General features: G+C 38.5%; 1 non-coding gene across 1 annotated transcript; it reads left to right on the forward strand.

Moving 5' to 3' along the window:
- The first annotated feature begins 9416 nt into the window (after positions 1-9416).
- LOC112753638 (small nucleolar RNA R71) lies at positions 9417-9524 on the forward strand. The gene has a single exon (XR_003178013.1). It is a non-coding gene; the product is annotated as a small nucleolar RNA R71 (small nucleolar RNA).
- Positions 9525-18109: the final 8585 nt, after the last annotated feature.

The raw sequence follows: 18109 nt of genomic DNA on the forward strand, positions 1-18109 counted from the left end.
CTAATTTTGAATATTGGAAAATTTGGGTACCTACTCAGGTAAAATAGAAAATTAAAAATTTCATATGCATTGATATGTTATTTTAGTTTTTATGTCTCTATAAAAAAAAGAAAAAAAAAGAGAATATATATATATATATATATATATATATATATATATATATATAATATAAATAAATAAATAAGGGGATAAAATTACCCCAATGTTAAGTTAATAAAAGATCAATGCATATGTGATAAAATTAAAGAAAAATTGATACATGAGTATCTAATGCAAAAGTGAAGACTATGGGTAGCTAGGCATGATTCTAGAGTTATATAGAGTATATGTATATTAGGTGAAAGCTTAGGTTAATTAAAGATTCAATTTATAGCTCACTTAGCCATATATATACCCTTACCCTTACCTTAGCCCCATTACAACCTTGAAAAGACCTCATGATGTTTGCATTGGTACATTAAATATTTGTTGATTGGTTAGATGAAGAACAAAGTTTAGAAAGCATGATTAGATAAGAGTAGAGTGAATTACCCTATACACTTGAGTGATTAGAGTGCATATACACTACCAGTAAGGGTTCAATGCTTGATTCTATGTTTCCTGCTTTCATGAGCTATCTTCTTACAAGTTTACTTGTCTTTTATTGTATGATTTGAATTAGTGAAATCTGATTTATGTTTGTCTTGAAGAGCTTATTTACTTTTAACCAAGTAGGTAGAAACATTTTGCATGTAGTAGCATTCATACAGATAGGTTGCATTTCATACATTCTATCATTCCTCTTCACTTCTTTATAGCTTCTCTTAAGCTTAGCATGAGGACATGCTAATGTTTAAGTGTGGAGAGGTTGATAAACCACTATTTTATGGTTTATCTTGTGCTCAATTGAGTTGATTTTATCAACTCTTTACCCACTTATTCATACTATTTGCATGGTTTTACATTTTCCTTCCTGATTTTGTGCTATGATTGAAAACATGTTTTCTTTGGTCTTAATTTGCTAATATTAATCCTCTCTTATTACCATTAGATGCCTTGATATGTGTGTTAAGTGATTTCAGAGCTTATAGGAAAGGAATGGCTCAGAGGATGGAAAGGAAGCATGCAAAAGTGGAAGGAATACAAGAAGTTGGAGAAATTGCTAAGCTGTCCAGCTTGACCTCTTCGCACTCAAACTGCTATAACTTTAGCTACAGAGGTTCAAATGGCGCAGTTCCAATTGCGTTAGAAAGTTAACGTCCGGAGCTTCGATTTGATATATAATATGCCATAGTTGCCCTGACGCTAGGCAACGCAGTCGCGTGATCCACGCGGACGCGTTGCAGTGACAAAAAACCAGCGTGGCAGATTTCATCTCCAGCGATTTCTGGGCTGTTTTCGACCCAGTTTGCGGCCCATAAAACACAGATTAGAGGCTATAAAGTGGGGAAATGCATCCATATATGAAGAAGCTTTCACATTCACAATTTTAGGATTAGATGTAGTTTTTAGAGAGAAAGGTTCTCTCCTCTCTCTTAGGATTTAGTTTTAGGATTTAGAATTATTTCTTCTTCATCACAGGTTCAATGTTCCTTTTATTTATTTTATCAATTTAGTTTATAAACTCTTTATGTTTAGATTGATTTTTCTTTACTTAATGCAATTTGAGGTATTTCAGATTTATGATTACTCTCTTTTATTTATAATATAAATAATTTGGATTTTTCCCTTTTGGCTTTGGTTGAGTCATTGGAGACTCTTGAGTTATCAAACTCATTGTTAATTGAAAATTGGAATTCTTCAAGAATTAAATTAAGTTCCACTAACTCTAGCCTTTCCCAAGGATAGACTAGGACTTGAGGAATCAGAATTAATTCATCCACTTAACTTACCTTCATAGTTAGAGGTTAACAAAGTGGGAGAAAAATCCAATTCTCATTATAATTGATAAGGATAACCAGGATAGGACTTTCAGTTTTCATACCTTGCCAAGAGTCTATTTTATAGTTATTTATTTTATTCTTATTATCATTCAACATACTGCTTCCTTACTTTCAAAACCCCAATTTACAAACTCATAACCAATAATAAGAACATACTTCCCTGCAATTCCTTGAGAAGACGACTCGAGGTTTAAATACCCGGTTATCAATTTTAAAGGGGTTTGTTACTTGTGACAACCAAAACGTTTGTAAGAAAGGTTGATTGTTTGGTTTAGTAACTATACTTGCAACGAGAGTTTACTATAACTTCTAAACCATCAATCTTCCGTCTCTTCAGTGACGGAAGGATGAGAATGGTGAAGGAATTAAAAATTAAACATAACTTGAGTATGGTAGGTTTGATTGAGACAAAGAGACAAGTGGTGACGAGTCTTGACGTTGGAAGGATTTGGGGGTCTGTTGGGGCAGGCTGGGAATTTGTAGGATCGGATGGTGCATCCGGTGGTCTTTTGCTGATGTGGGATGAAATTTTTTTTAAAATGAATAATTGCTATAAGGGGGGCAAGATGGTTATGTGTTGAAGGTGTCTTGCTAAATAATAGCTTCCACTGTGCTGTTTTCTTAGTCTATGGTGCGCATAGTAGGAAAGAGAAGAGTCATGTGTGGGAGGAGTTGAGTTATATGGCAGGGTTGTGTCAGGTCCCATGCTGTTTTATGGGAGACTTCAATGAGATAGTCAATGTGGAGGAACGGAAAGGTGCCGTGAGTTTACCACCGTCTGCAGAAGAATTCAAGAGTTGGGTTCAAGACATGCACTTAGTGGATCTTCCGCTTACCGATTGCAAATTTACATGGTTTCGGGGTCGGTCATTGGTGCACGAAATCGTGATCGTTCATTCCTTGGTAACGGCGCTAAAAACTTAATACGCACGTTCATAATTTTATTTCTTTTTCACAATTTCGATACAACTAACCAGCAAGTGCACTGGGTCGTCCAAGTAATAAACCTTACGTGAGTAAGGGTCGATCCCACGGAGATTGTCGGCTTGAAGCAAGCTATGGTCACCTTGTAAATCTCAGTCAGGCGGATTCAAAAGGTTATAGAGTTTTAATAATTAAAAAATAAATAAAACATAAACTAGGATAGAGATACTTATGTAATTCATTGGTGAGAAATTCAGATAAGCGTATAGAGATGCTTTCGTTCCTCTGAACCTCTGCTTTCCTGCTGTCTTCATCCAATCATTCCTACTCCCTTCCATGGCAAGCTTTATGTAGGGCATCACCGTTGTCAATGGCTACATCCCATCCTCTCTGTGAAAATGGTCCAATGCGCTGTCACTGCATGGCTAATCATCTGTCAGTTCTCGATCATACTGGAATAGGATTTACTATCCTTTTGCGTCTGTCACTACGTCCAGCACTCGTGAGTTTGAAGCTCGTCACAGCCATCCCTTCCCAGATCCTACTCGGAATACCACAGACAAGGTTTAGACTTTTCGGATCTCAAGAATGGCCATCCATGGGTTCTAACTTATACCACGAAGACTCTAATATCTCAGACTCGGTCCTCTGTATTAGATATCTAAGAGATACTCATTCTAGCTTGTTTGCATGTAAAACAAAAGTGTTTGTCAGGCACGCATTCATAGGTGAGAATGATGATGAGCGTCACATAATCATCACATTCATCATGTTCTTGGGTGCGAATGGATATCTTAGAGAAGGAATAAGCTTGAATTGAATAGAAAAACAATAGTACTTTGTATTAATTCATGAGTAACAGCAGAGCTCCACACCTTAATCTATGGAGTGTAGAAACTCTACCGTTGAAAATACATAAGTGATAATGGAGTTCATTGGTCTCGGCCCTAGAGGGGGAACCAGAAGAACCAACCTCCTCAAATGATCCGAAAATAAAACTCCCGGATGTAAATACAATAGTAAAAAGTCCTATTTATGCTAAACTAGTTACTAGGGTTTACAGAAATAAGTAAATGATGTAAAAATCCACTTCTGGGGCCCACTTGGTGTGTGCTTGGGCTGAGCATTGAGCTTTACACATGTAGAGACTTCTCTTGGAGTTGAACGCCACTTTGTAACCTGTTTCTGGCGTTTAACTCCACTTTGCAACCTGTTTTTGGCTTTTGACTCCAGAATGCAGCATGGAACTGGCGTTCAACGCTAGTTTGCATCATATAAACTCGAGAAAAGTATGGACTATTATATATTATTGGAAAGCCCTGGATGTCTACTTTCCAACGCAATTGAGATCGTGCCATTTAGAGTTCTGTAGCTCCTGAAAATCTACTTTGAGTGCAGGGAGGTCAGAATCCAACAGCATCTGCAGTCCTTCTTCAACCTCTGAATCTGATTTTTGCTCAGGTCCCTCAATTTCAGCCAGAAAATATCTGAAATCACAGAAAAATACACAAACTTATAGTAAAGTCTAGAAATGTGAATTTTAATTAAAAACTAATAAAAATATACTAAAACTAACTAAATCATACTAAAAACTATGCCAAAAAGCGTATAAATTATCCGCTCATCACAACACCAAACTTAAATTGTTGCTTGTCCCCAAGCAACTGAAAATCAAATAGGATAAAAAGAAGAGAATATACTATAAATTCCTAAATATCAATGAAACTTAGCTCCAATCAGATGAGCGGGACTTGTAGCTTTTTGCCTCTTGAATAGTTTTGGCATCTCACTTTATCCATTGAGGTTCAGAATGATTGGCATTTATAGGAACTTAGAATTCAGATAGTGTTATTGATTCTCCTAGTTCAGTATGTTGATTCTTGAACACAGCTACTTTATGAGTCTTGGCCGTGGCCCTAAGCACTTTGTTTTCCAATATTACCACCGGATACATAAATGCCACAGACATATAACTGGGTGAACCTTTTCAGATTGTGACTCAGCTTTGCTAAAGTCCCCAATTAGAGGTGTCCAAGGTTCTTAAGCACACTCTGTTTTTGCTTTGGACCTTGACTTTAACCGCTCAGTCTCAAGTTTTCACTTGACACCTTCACGCCACAAGCACATGGTTAGGGACAGCTTGGTTTAGCCGCTTAGGCCAGGATTTTATTCCTTTAGGCCCTCCTATCCACTGATGCTCAAAGCCTTGGATCCTTTTTATTACCCTTGCCTTTTGGTTTTAAGGGCTATTGAATTTTTGCTCTTGCCTTTTGGTTTAAAGAGTTTTTGGCTTTTTCTGCTTGCTTTTTCTTTTTCTTCTCTTTTTTTTTCCGCCATTTTTCTTTTCTCTTTTTTTTTTCCTGCAAGCTTTTGTATTCACTGCTTTTTCTTACTTCAAGAATCATTTTTATGATTTTTCAGATTATCAAATAACATTTCTCTTTTTTCATCATTCTTTCAAGAGCCAATATATTTAACATTCATAAACAACAACTTCAAAAGACATATGCACTGTTCAAGTATTCATTCAGAAAACAAAAAGTGTTGCCACCACATCAAAATAATTAAACTAGTTTCAAGGATGAATTTGAAACCATGTACTTCTTGTTCTCTTGTAATTAAAACATTTTTCATTCAAGAGAGGTGATGGATTCATATTCATAACTTTAAGGCATAGACACTTAGACACTAATGATCATGTAATAAGACACAAATATAAATAAACATAAAGCTCAAAAATCGAAAAACAGGAAAATAAATAAACAAGGAGATTAAGGAATGAGTCCACCTTAGTGAGGGTGGCGTCTTCCTCTTCTTGAAGAACCAATGGTGCTCTTGAGCTCCTCTATGTCTCTTCCTTGTCTTTCTTGCTCCTTCCTCATATCTCTTTGATCTTCTCTAATTTCATGGAGGATGATGGAGTGCTCTTGGTGCTCCACCCTTAGTTGTCCCATGTTGGAACTTAATTCTCCTATGGAGGTGTTGATTTGCTCCCAATAATTCTGTGGAGGAAAGTGCATCCCTTGAGGCATCTCAGGGATTTCATGGTGAGGAATCTCCTCATGCTCATGTTGAGGTTCATGATCTCTTGTTTGCTCCATCCTTTTCTTAGTGATGGGCTTATCCTCTTCAATAAGGATGTCTCCCTCTATGTCAATTCCAGCCGAATTGTAGAGGTGACAGATGAGGTGAGGAAAGGCTAACCTTGCCAAAGTGGAGGATTTGTCAGCCACCTTGTAGAGTTCTTGAGGTATAATCTCATGAACTTCCACCTCCTCTCCAATCATGATACTATGGATCATGATGGCCCGGTCTATAGTAACTTCAGACCGGTTGCTAGTAGAAATGATTGAGTGTTGAATGAACTCTAACCATCCCCTAGCCACTGGTTTGAGGTCATGCCTTCTTAGTTGAACCGGCTTGCCTCTTGAGTCAATTTTCCATTGAGCTCCTTTCTCACATATGTCTATGAGGACTTGGTCCAACCTTTGATCAAAGTTGACCCTTCTTGTGTAGGGGCGTGCATTCTCTTCCATCATTGGCAAGTTGAACGCCGGCCTTATATTTTCTGGACTTAAATCTAAGTATTTTCCCCGAACCATAGTAAGCCAATGCTTTGGATTCGGGTTCACACTTTGATCATGGATCCTAGTGATCTATGCGTTTTCATAGAACTCTTGAACCATTAGGATCCTGACTTGTTGAATGGGGTTGGTGAGAACTTCCCAACCTCTTCTTTGGATCTCAAGTCGGATCTCCGGATACTCATTCTTTTTGAGCTTGAAAGGAAACTCAGGGATCACTTTCTTCTTGGCCACAAATTCATAGAAGTGGTCTTGATAGACCTTTGAGATGAATCTCTCCATCTCCCATGACTCAGAGGTGGAAGCAATTTCCTTTCCTTTCCTCTTTCTAGAGGTTTCTCTGGCCTTAGGTGCCATTAATGGTTATGGAAAAACAAAAAGCTATGCTTTTTACCACACCAAACTTAAAATATTTGCTCGTCCCCGAGCAAAAGAAGAAAGAAAAATAGTAGAAGAAGAAGAAAATAGAGGAGATGGAGGGTGAGGTATTTTCGGCCAAGGGTGAATTCAGGGTTGTGTTGTGTAAAAATGAAGAAGGAATGAGGGGTTTATATAGGAGTGGGGGGAGGGTGAAGTTTCGGCCATTAGGGTTGGGTTTGGGAGGGAAATTAGTTTGAATTTGAAGGTAGGTGGGGTTTTTAAGGAAGAGAGGATGGATGTGAATGGTGAAGAGGTGATGGGGAAGAGTAATTGAGTTGATTGGTGAAGGGTATTTGGGGAAGAGAGTCATGAAAATGTGTGAAGAGGAGAGAAGAAGGGTAGGTGGGGTCCTGTGGGGTCCACAGATCCTGAGGGAATCCTATGGGATCCACAGATCCTGTGGTGATCCTGTGGGGTCCACAGATCCTGAGGTGTCAAGGGTTTTTCATCCTTGCACCTTTTAGACGTGTAAAACGCCCTATACATGCAATCCTGGCATTTAACGCCAGACTGCTGCTTGTTTCTGGCGTTAAACGCCACTTCCATGCTCTGTTCTGGCGTTTAACGCCAGGTAGATACTGGTTTCTGGCATTAAACGCCAGCTTGGTGCCTGTTTCTGGCGTTAAACGCTAGACAGATACTTGTTTCTGGCGTTTAAACGCCAGACTGCTCTCCTCCAGGGTGTGCTATTTTTTTCTGTTGTTTTTCATTTTGTTTTTGATTTTTCAGTAGTTTTTTGTGACTCCATATGATCATCAACCTAATAAAACACGAAATAACAATAGAAAATAAATAAATATAATTAGATAACATTGGGTTGCCTCCCAACAAGCGCTTCTTTAATGTCAATAGCTTGACAGTGAGCTCTCATGGAGCCTCACAGATGTTCAGAGCATTGTTGGAACCTCCCAACACCAAACTTAGAGTTTGAATGTGGGGGTTTAACACCAAACTTAGAGTTTGGTTGTAGCCTCCCAACACCAAACTTAGAGTTTGACTTTGGGGGCTTTGGTTGACTCTGCAGTGAGAGAAGCTTTTCATGCTTCCTCTCCATGGTTACAGAAGGAGATCCTTGAGTTTTAAACACAAGGTTGTCCTCATTCAGTTGAAGGATCAATTCTTCTTTGTCCACATCAATCACAGCTCTTGCTGTGGCTAGGAAGGGTCTTCCAAGGATGATGAATTCATCCTCATCCTTTCCAGTATCTAGGATTATGAAATCAGCAGGGATATAAAAGCCTTTAACCTTTACTAGCACGTCCTCTACTTGTCTATAAGCCTATTTTCTTGAGTTGTCTGCCATCTCTAATGAGATTCTGGCAGCTTGCACCTCAAAGATTCCCAGTTTCTCCATTACAGAGAGTGGCATGAGGTTTATCCCTGACCCAAGGTCACATAGCTTCTCGAAGGTCATGGTGCCTATGGTACAAGGTATTAAGAACTTTCCAGGATCCTGTTTCTTCTGAGGCAATGTCAGTTGATCCAGATCACTCAGTTTATTGATGAGCAAGGGAGGTTCATCTTCCCAAGTCTCATTACCAAATAATTTGGCATTCAGCTTCATGATTGCACCAAGGTACATGGCAACTTGCTCTTCAGTGACATCTTCATTCTCTTCAGAAGAAGAATACTCATCAGAGCTCATGAATGGCATAAGGAAGTTCAATGGAATCTCTATGGTCTCTAGATGAGCCTCAGATTCCTTTGGTTCCTCAGAGAGAAACTCCTTGTTGATCACTGGACGTCCCAGGAGGTCTTCCTCACTGGGATTCACGTCCTCTCCCTCCCTTGTAGGTTCGGACATGATGGTTAAATCAATGGCCTTGCACTCTCTTTTTGGATTCTTTTCTGTATTGCTTGGAAGAGTACTAGGAGGAGTTTCAGTGACTCTTTTATTCAGCTGGCCCACTTGTGCCTCCAAATTTCTAATGGAGGACCTTGTTTCATTCATGAAACTTAAAATGGCCTTAGATAGATCAGAAACTATATTTGCTAAGCTAGATGGATTCTGCTCAGAATTCTTTGTCTGTTGCTGAGTGGATGATGAAAAAGGCTTGCTATTGCTAAACCTATTTCTTCCACCATTATTAAAGCCTTGTTGAGGCTTTTGTTGATCATTCCATGAGAAATTTGGATGATTCCTCTATGAGAGATTATAGGTGTTTCCATAGGGTTCACCCATGTAATTCACCTCTGCTATTGCAGGGTTCTCAGGATCATAAGCTTCTTCTTCAGAAGATGCCTCTTTAGTACTGTTGGATGATTCCTTCAATCCATTCAGACTCTGAGAGGTCATATTGACTTGCTGAGTCAATATTTTATTCTGAGCCAATATGGCATTCAGAGTATCAATTTCAAGAACTCCCTTCCTCATAGGCGTCCCATTATTCACAGGATTTCTTTTAGGAGTGTACATGAACTGGTTATTTGCAACCATGTCAATGAGTTCTTGAGCTTTTGCAGGCGTTTTCTTTAGGTGAATGGATCCACCTGCAGAATGGTCCAGTGACATCTTTGATAGCTTAGACAGACCATCATAGAATATATCCAGGATGGTCCATTCTGAAAGCATGTCAGAAGGACACTTTTTGGTCAGTTCCTTGTATCTCTCCCAAGCTTCATAGAGGGATTCACCTTCTTTTTGTTTGAAGGTTTGAACATCCACTCTAAGCTTACTAAGCTTTTGAGGAGGAAAGAACTTGGCTAAGAAAGCCGTGACCAGCTTATCCCAAGAGTTCAGGCTATCCTTAGGTTGAGAGTCCAACCATATTCTAGCTCTGTCTCTTACAGCAAATGGGAAAAGCATAAGCCTGTAGACCTCGGGATCAACCCCATTGGTCTTAACAGTATCATAGATCTGCAAGAACTCAGTTAAGAACTGAAAAAGATCTTCAGTGGAAGTCCATGAAACTTGCAGTTCTGTTGCATCAGAGAAACTAATTGAGGTCTTTAAGCTCAAAGTTGTTTGCTCCAATGGCAGGAATTGAGATGCTTCTTCCATGCAAATTGGAATTTGGTGCAGTAAAGTCACCAAGCATCTTCCTTGCATTGTTATTATTTTCGGCTATGTCTCCTTCTTTTTCAAAAATTTCTGTCAGATTTTCTCCAGAGAGTTGTGCTTTAGCTTCCCTTAGCTTCCTCTTCAGAGTCTTTTCAGGTTCAGGATCAGCCTCAACAAGGAAGTTCTTATCCTTGTTCCTGCTCATATGAAAAAGAAGAAAATAGAAAAGAAAATATGGAATCCTTTATGTCACAGTATAGAGATTCCTTAGGCAAGTATAAGAAGAGAAGAATGTAAGAAGGAGAAGAGGTAAAATTCGAACACGGAGAGGAAGATGGGGTTCGAATTTTGGGTGGAAGAGAAGTATTAGTAGATGAATAAATAAATAGAAGGAGATGAGAGAGAGGGAATTTCAAAAATTAATTAAATTAAAAAATAAAATTTAAAGTTAAATTTCAAAAATTAAAATTGAAATCAAATTAAATTAAAAATTAAAACAATCAGTTAAAAAAAAGGGAATTTTGAAAAAGAGGGAAGAAATTTTCGAAAATTAGAGAGAGAGAGAGAGAGAGAGAATTAGTTAGGTAGTTTTGAAAAAGATAAGAATCAATCAAAAAGTTAAGTGGTTAATTGAAAAAGATTTGAAAATCAAATTTGAAAAGATAAGAAGTTAGAAAAGATTTTGAAATTGATTTTGAAAAAGATGTAATTGAAATGTATTTTGAAAAAGAAATTTAAAAAGATTTAATTTTGAAAAATAAAGTTGATTACTTGACTAACAAGAAACTAAAAGATATGATTTTAAAATTTAAAGATTGAACCTTTCTTAATAGGCAAGTAACAACTTAATATTTTTGAATCAATCACATTAATTGTTAGTATTAAATTCGAAAATATCAAATAGAAATAAGAAAAAGAAAAAGATTTTTTGAAAATCAATTTGAAATTTTCGAAAATTATGAAAGAAAAATGAAAAAGATTTGATTTTTTGAAAAAAATTTGAAAAAGATAGAGTTTTTAAAATGAAAATTTGATTTGACTCATAAGAAACAACTAATTTTGAAAATTTTTTGAAAAAGTCAACCCAAATTTTCGAAATTTTATGATAGAATAAGGGAAAGATATTTTTTTTATTTTTTGAATTTTTAATGATGAAAGAGAAAAACATCAAAAATACTCAATGCATGAAAACTTTAGATCAAAACATGTGATGCATGCAAGAACACTATGAATGTCAAGATGAACACCAAGAACACTTTGAATGTCAAGATGAACACCAAGAACTTATTTTTGAAAAATTTTCAAGAAAAGAAAACATGCAAGACACCAAACTTAAAAATTTTTATTCTTTAGACATTAATGTTTCAAGAATGCATATGAAAAACAAGAAAAGACACAAAATAAGAAAATATGAAGATCAAACAAGAAGACTGGCCAAGAACAACTTGAAGATCATGAAGAATGCAATGCATGAAATTTCGAAAATAAATTTTTTTTTTAGAAAATTAAAAAGATGCAATTGACACCAAACTTAAAACTTGACTCTAGACTCAAACAAGAAACACAAAAAAATATTTTTGATTTTATGATTTTATAAAATATATTTTTTTTATTTTCTAAAATTTATTTTTAGAAAAACGAAAACAAGGAAAAAAATTTTTAAAAACTTTTTGAAAACAAAACAAAAGTTAGAACAAGAAGAAAATTACCTAATCTGAGCAACAAGATGAACCGTCAGTTGTCCAAACTCGAACAATCCCCGGCAACGGCGCCAAAAACTTGGTGCACGAAATCGTGATCGTTCATTCCTTGGTAACGGCGCTAAAAACTTAATACGCACGTTCATAATTTTATTTCTTTTTCACAATTTCGATACAACTAACCAGCAAGTGCACTGGGTCGTCCAAGTAATAAACCTTACGTGAGTAAGGGTCGATCCCACGGAGATTGTCGGCTTGAAGCAAGCTATGGTCACCTTGTAAATCTCAGTCAGGCGGATTCAAAAGGTTATAGAGTTTTAATAATTAAAAGATAAATAAAACATAAACTAGGATAGAGATACTTATGTAATTCATTGGTTAGAATTTCAGATAAGCGTATAGAGATGCTTTCGTTCCTCTGAACCTCTGCTTTCCTGCTGTCTTCATCCAATCATTCCTACTCCCTTCCATGGCAAGCTTTATGTAGGGCATCACCGTTGTCAATGGCTACATCCCATCCTCTCTGTGAAAATGGTCCAATGCGCTGTCACTGCATGGCTAATCATCTGTCGGTTCTCGATCATACTGGAATAGGATTTACTATCCTTTTGCGTCTGTCACTACACCCAGCACTCGCGAGTTTGAAGCTCGTCACAGCCATCCCTTCCCAGATCCTACTCGGAATACCACAGACAAGGTTTAGACTTTCCGAATCTCACGAATGGCCATCCATGGGTTCTAACTTATACCACGAAGACTCTAATATCTCGGACTCGGTCCTCTGTATTAGATATCTAAGAGATACTCATTCTAGCTTGTTTTCATGTAGAACGGAAGTGTTTGTCAGGCACGCGTTCATAGGTGAGAATGATGATGAGCATCACATAATCATCACATTCATCATGTTCTTGGGTGCGAATGGATATCTTAGAGAAGGAATAAGCTTGAATTGAATAGAAAAACAATAGTACTTTGTATTAATTCATGAGGAACAGCAGAGCTCCACACCTTAATCTATGGAGTGTAGAAACTCTACCGTTGAAAATACATAAGTGATAATGGAGTTCATTGGTCTCGGCCCCAGAGGGGGAACCAGAAGAACCAACCTCCTCAAATGATCCGAAAATAAAACTCCCGGATGTAAATACAATAGTAAAAAGTCCTATTTATGCTAAACTAGTTACTAGGGTTTACAGAAATGAGTAAATGATGCAGAAATCTACTTCTGGGGCCCACTTGGTGTGTGCTTGGGCTAATCATTGAGCTTTACACGTGTAGAGGCTTCTTTTGGAGTTGAATGCCACTTTGTAACCTGTTTCTGGCGTTTAACTCCACTTTGCAACCTGTTTCTGGCGTTTGACTCCAGAATGCAGCATGGAACTGGCGTTCAACGCCAGTTTACATCGTCTAAAATCGGGCAAAGTATGGACTATTATATATTTCTGGAAAGCCCTGGATGTCTACTTTCTAACACAATTGAGAGTGCGCCATTTGGAGTTTTGTAGCTCCAGAAAATCCACTTTGAGTGCAGGGAGGTCAGAATCCAACAGCATCTGCAGTCCTTCTTCAACCTTTGAATCTGATTTTTGCTCAGGTCCCTCAATTTCAGCCAGAAAATACCTGAAATCACAGAAAAATACACAAACTCATAGTAAAGTCTAGAAATGTGAATTTTAATTAAAAACTAATAAAAATATACTAAAAACTAACTAAATCATACTAAAAACTATGTAAAAACAATGCCAAAAAGCGTATAAATTATCCGCTCATCAGTCATGCAGTCGGATTGATAGAGCCTTGGTAAGTATAGAATGGTTGGAAGCGTTTCCTGAGACTCGATTACGCGGCAGACCAAGGGGCTTGTCAGATCACTGCCCTATCATTGTGGAAGGAAGAAGGATGAGGGGAGGTCCTAGGCCTTTTCGAAGCCTTGATTTGTGGTTTACACATGAAGGCTTTCTCAGAATGGTTAGGGAGGAATGGAGAGATTTAGGGGAGCTACAGTTCACTGATAAATTGAAGGCGTTAACGGGTCCATTAGGAAGATGGCATAAGGACAACTTTGGGGAGATGGACAAGAGGATCCTGAATTTTGAGGAAGAGATAAAAAAGGTAGATGATATGGTAAGTAATGGAGTGTATGATGGAACTATTGAGGCTAGGAGGAAGGCGTTAGTTACTTGCTGTGAAAGGTAGTATACGAGGAAAGAAATTCACTGGAAGTAAATGTCTCGGTCTAGGCAAGCAAAGGAAATGGACAGAAACACAAGGTACTTCCACAATATAGCGTCAGCCAGAAGAAGGAATAATCAAATTGATACTCTGATAGTTAACGGCAGACTAGTAAGGAATCAAGCTAGAATAAAGATAGCTATTAGAGAGTTTTATAAAGATCTGTATCGTCAGAAGAGTTCTCTTTTGTTGGGGTTCAGAGATGGTCTTGTGGAAAGGATAGCTGAGGAAGATTCTGTGACTTTAGAGGTGATGCCGACGGCGGAGGAAATTAGAGAGGCAGTGAGGGATTGTGAGTCATCGAAGGCGCCAGGTAGTGACGGGTACAACATGAATTTCATTAAGTGGTGCTGGGATGAGATTGGGGCTGAATTTATGGCAGCAGTGATGGGGTTCTTTCAAACATCCAGATTACCGGCAGATTGCAATATGACGTGGGTGGCGTTGGCACCGAAGTTCATTGGTGCAAAGGAGATTAAAGACCTCCGACCCATCAGTATTGTTGGCTGTGTGTACAAGTTTATTTCGAAGGTCTTAGTTAGAAGGATGCGAACAGTGATGCCAGGGTTAGTAGGGAAGACTCAGAGTGCTTTTGTGAAAGGTAGAAAAATTCATGATGGGGCTCTCATAGCGTGTGAAACAGTGCACTGGCTAAAAAGGAGAAACAAGAAGGCAGCCATAATAAAGCTGGATTTTCAAAAAGCTTATGACAGAGTCAAGTGGAGTTTTGTGGATATTGTGCTGCAGAAGATGGAGTTTGGATGCAGGTGGAGAGCTTGTATTAGGGAGTGTGTGACCACAGCTTCTATGTCGGTTTTGATTAATGGTTCACCATCTAAACCGTTTAAAATAGAGAGAGGCTTGAGACAAGGTGACCCGCTGTCTCCTTTCTTGTTTGTGCTGGTTGTGGATGTCCTACATAGAATGGTTGGTGAGGCAGTTAGGAACGGACGTATTTCTCCGTTGGTGGTTGGTCGGGATAGTGTAGAGCTATCACACCTTCAGTTTGCTGATGATACTATTCTGTTTTGTCCACCAGAAGAGGAAACTATGAAGAATTACAAGCGGCTATTGCGTTGGTTTGAGTTGATGTCAGGGCTCAGTATCAATTTCGGTAAGTCTAGCTTGATTCCTATCAATTGTGAAGAGCAGTGGATACAGAGTATGTGTAGGCTGTGGGATTGTCCAGTAGGTAAGCTCCCTGTTAAATATCTCGGTGTCCCTTTAGGAGCTAATCCGAGGCTTGTTAAGACATGGAAGCCAATCATCGATAAGGTGGAAGACAAACTAAGCCTTTGGAAAGCTAAGGTGCTAAGCAAAGCGGAAAAGTTGGTGCTCATCAAGTTAGTCATGAATAGCTTACCAGTGTATTATTTGAGCCTATATAAGATGCCAAAGGCAGTCGCTAAGAAGTTGATTTCTCTACAGAGAAGATTTCTATGGAGTAAGGAGGATGGGAGAAATGGTATGGCGTTGGTAAGATGGGAGCTGGTGCAGGCCCCTAAGAAGTTAGGTGGTCTGGGAGTTGGAGATGTGATAAACCACTATTTTATGGTTTATCTTGTGCTCAATTGAGTGGTTTTTATCAAGTCCTTGCCCATTTATTCATATGATTTGCATGATTTTACAATTCCTTCCTAGTTCTGTTCTATGATTGAGAACTTGTTTCGTAAGCCTTTAATTTGTATATTTTAATTCTCCTTTATACCATTCGATGTCGTGATCTGTGTGTTCAGTGTTTCAGGCTTTGTAAGACAGGAATGACTAAGAGGATGGAGAGGAAGCTTGCAGAAATGGAAGGAGCACAAGAAATAAAGGAGACAACCAGCGAGCATCGACGTGCGCGTGATCTGGAGATTTTTACAGTGACACGTGCGTGTACCTGACACGTACGCATGGATTGGAGTTTTGCTAGATGACGCGTGCGCGTGCTTGACGCGTACGCATGACACGCGAAGATGACCAGCGACGCGTACGCGTGACTGACGCGTACGCGTGACTGACGCGTACGCGTGACTGACGCGATCTGCAAAAATAACAGAAAATGCTGGGGGCGATTTCGGGCCAAGTTTTGACCCAATTTCTGGCCCAGAAACACAGACTAGAGCCAGGGAATGAGCAGAGACTCGACACAGATTCTCATTAGCATAGTTTTAGTTTTAGATCGGAATCTAGAGAGAAATTACTCTTGCTCTAGGTTTTCTTTTACATTCATATTTTTAGTTTTATACTTTTGCTTTGGATATTGAGAAGAGTCATTACCTCTGCTGAAGAAGTTATTATTCTAGTTTGTTTTCTTATTCCCTTACTCTTCCATATCCTTGATCTTTATTCAGTGTTACAATTGGATTATTTTTAGAATTTATTAATGCAAAGGATTACTTTTACTTTTAATTGATTTGTAGTTATTGTCTATCATGTCTTCCTTTTATTTCCTTTTTAATTCTGTGCAAGTAATTTCCATGTCAATGGAGTAGATTCCCAACTTGACATGGGGGTTGATTAAAAGGAGACACTTGAGTTGGAATGCTCAAGTGATTAGTTAACTGGAAGTTGTTGGCTAATTCTCTATTTACTAACGCTAGACCTTCCCAAGAGAGAGGACTAGGATTTGCGAATAAGAGTTAGCTCAATCACTTGACTTTTCTTTATTTAGTAAGGGTTAACTAAGTGAAAACAACAACCTTTTTATACTACACTTGAGAGAATTCCAACAAGGACAGAACTTCCAATTAATCATTTCCCCAGTCAAGGCTTTTTATTCTGAATATATAATTCTCTTTTAAGATTCATTGCGTTAATTTACAATTATTTATTTTCTATCATTCAACTCTCAAATTTCTCGGAAAACTCCTTATTAATAAGATAGCACCCTTTTGTCAACTCCTTGGGAGACGACCTGGGATTCATACTCCCAGTATTTTTATTCTAATTTTGTGACACCCTTTCTAAATTGATAAGCAGATTTTAGCTGGTTAAGAACTGTACTTACAACGCTGTTCTTATATTATAAATTTCTTAATCGGCCAATTTTCGCCCTCCATCAAGATGCTATGATTCGTAACACTACACTGTTGTTCAAGTGGTGGTGGCGTTTTGCTAAGGAAGAGTGCCCGTTATGGAAGAAGGTGGTCTATTCCTACAATAATCTGAGGCCGAATGAGTTACAATCCACTCAAGTGTTACCTACTAGAGGAGGCCCATGGAAGGATATTTGCCAGTTACAAATTAAGGAGCAACATCTAAGGGATAAGATTATTACTGGCCTGGCTTTGGAGAGTAGTGATGGCCGGCGGACTCGGTTTTGGGAGGATGTCTGGTTACATGGTGGGTCCTTGAAAGAATGGTTCCCCCGGATCTTCTCTGTTTCAAACCAATGTGGGTCGGTTATTGGAGATTGTGGATTTTGGGACGGGTTAGAGTGGGTTTGGAACTTCCAATGGAGGCGACAGCTTTTTCAGTGGGAGTTAGACCTTCTGAGTCAGCTACATGAGGCTTTGAGACCTGTCAGGCTAATTAATACTAGAGCGGATAGAGTTGTGTGAAAATTTGATAGACTTGGTATCTTCACGACTAACTCCTTTGTGCAGGTGCTACAAGAAGGCATATTATCGGTGGAGGTAACCAGCCACAACTTCACAAAATCCGTCTGGAAAGGTTTGGTTCCACCAAGAGTGGAGCTATTTGCTTGGTTTGTCCTAGTTGGGAGGGTGAATACCAAATAACGGCTAAGTCGGTTCGGGATTATTAGCCAAGATGATAAAAGCTGTGTGTTATGTACTACCGAGGTTGAACAGGTCCATCACTTATTTCTTAGCTGTGATTTTACTTGGCAGGTGTGGAGTGTGTGGTTATTGGTGGCCGGTTCTGGTCTGTCTCGGGTTTGATGAAGGACCATTTCTTAAGTTGGACAGAAGAGCCACGTAGAGAAGAGGATCGGAAACAACGTTTGAGGTGTTTCTGTGCGATCATCTGGCACATTTGGATGGAGAAGAATAGGAGGATATTTCAGAATACAAGCAAAGGAGTTGAAGAAATCATTCACATGACAATGCTTAGCTGTGACGAGTGGATAGGTGTCCGTTCCTAATGTTGTTGATGGCTATGCCGGAGATGACATGCAGATTCTTTTTCTCTGGTGTTTGGTATTTTTGGGTTCCTTGTCTTTTTGAGTTTTTTGCGATGTATGCTCCACTATAGTGTGTCGAGCTCTTTGTTTTCAAAAAAAAAAAAAAACTGACCACATAAAATATCATTTGAGTTGAAAAATTCTGGTTGTATTGATCAACGGGTGGAATCATCTAACATAACAAGTCCTGTTAGTAA

Source organism: Arachis hypogaea, chromosome 15 (assembly GCF_003086295.3).
Source record: "Arachis hypogaea cultivar Tifrunner chromosome 15, arahy.Tifrunner.gnm2.J5K5, whole genome shotgun sequence".
Classification (NCBI taxonomy): domain Eukaryota; kingdom Viridiplantae; phylum Streptophyta; class Magnoliopsida; order Fabales; family Fabaceae; genus Arachis; species Arachis hypogaea.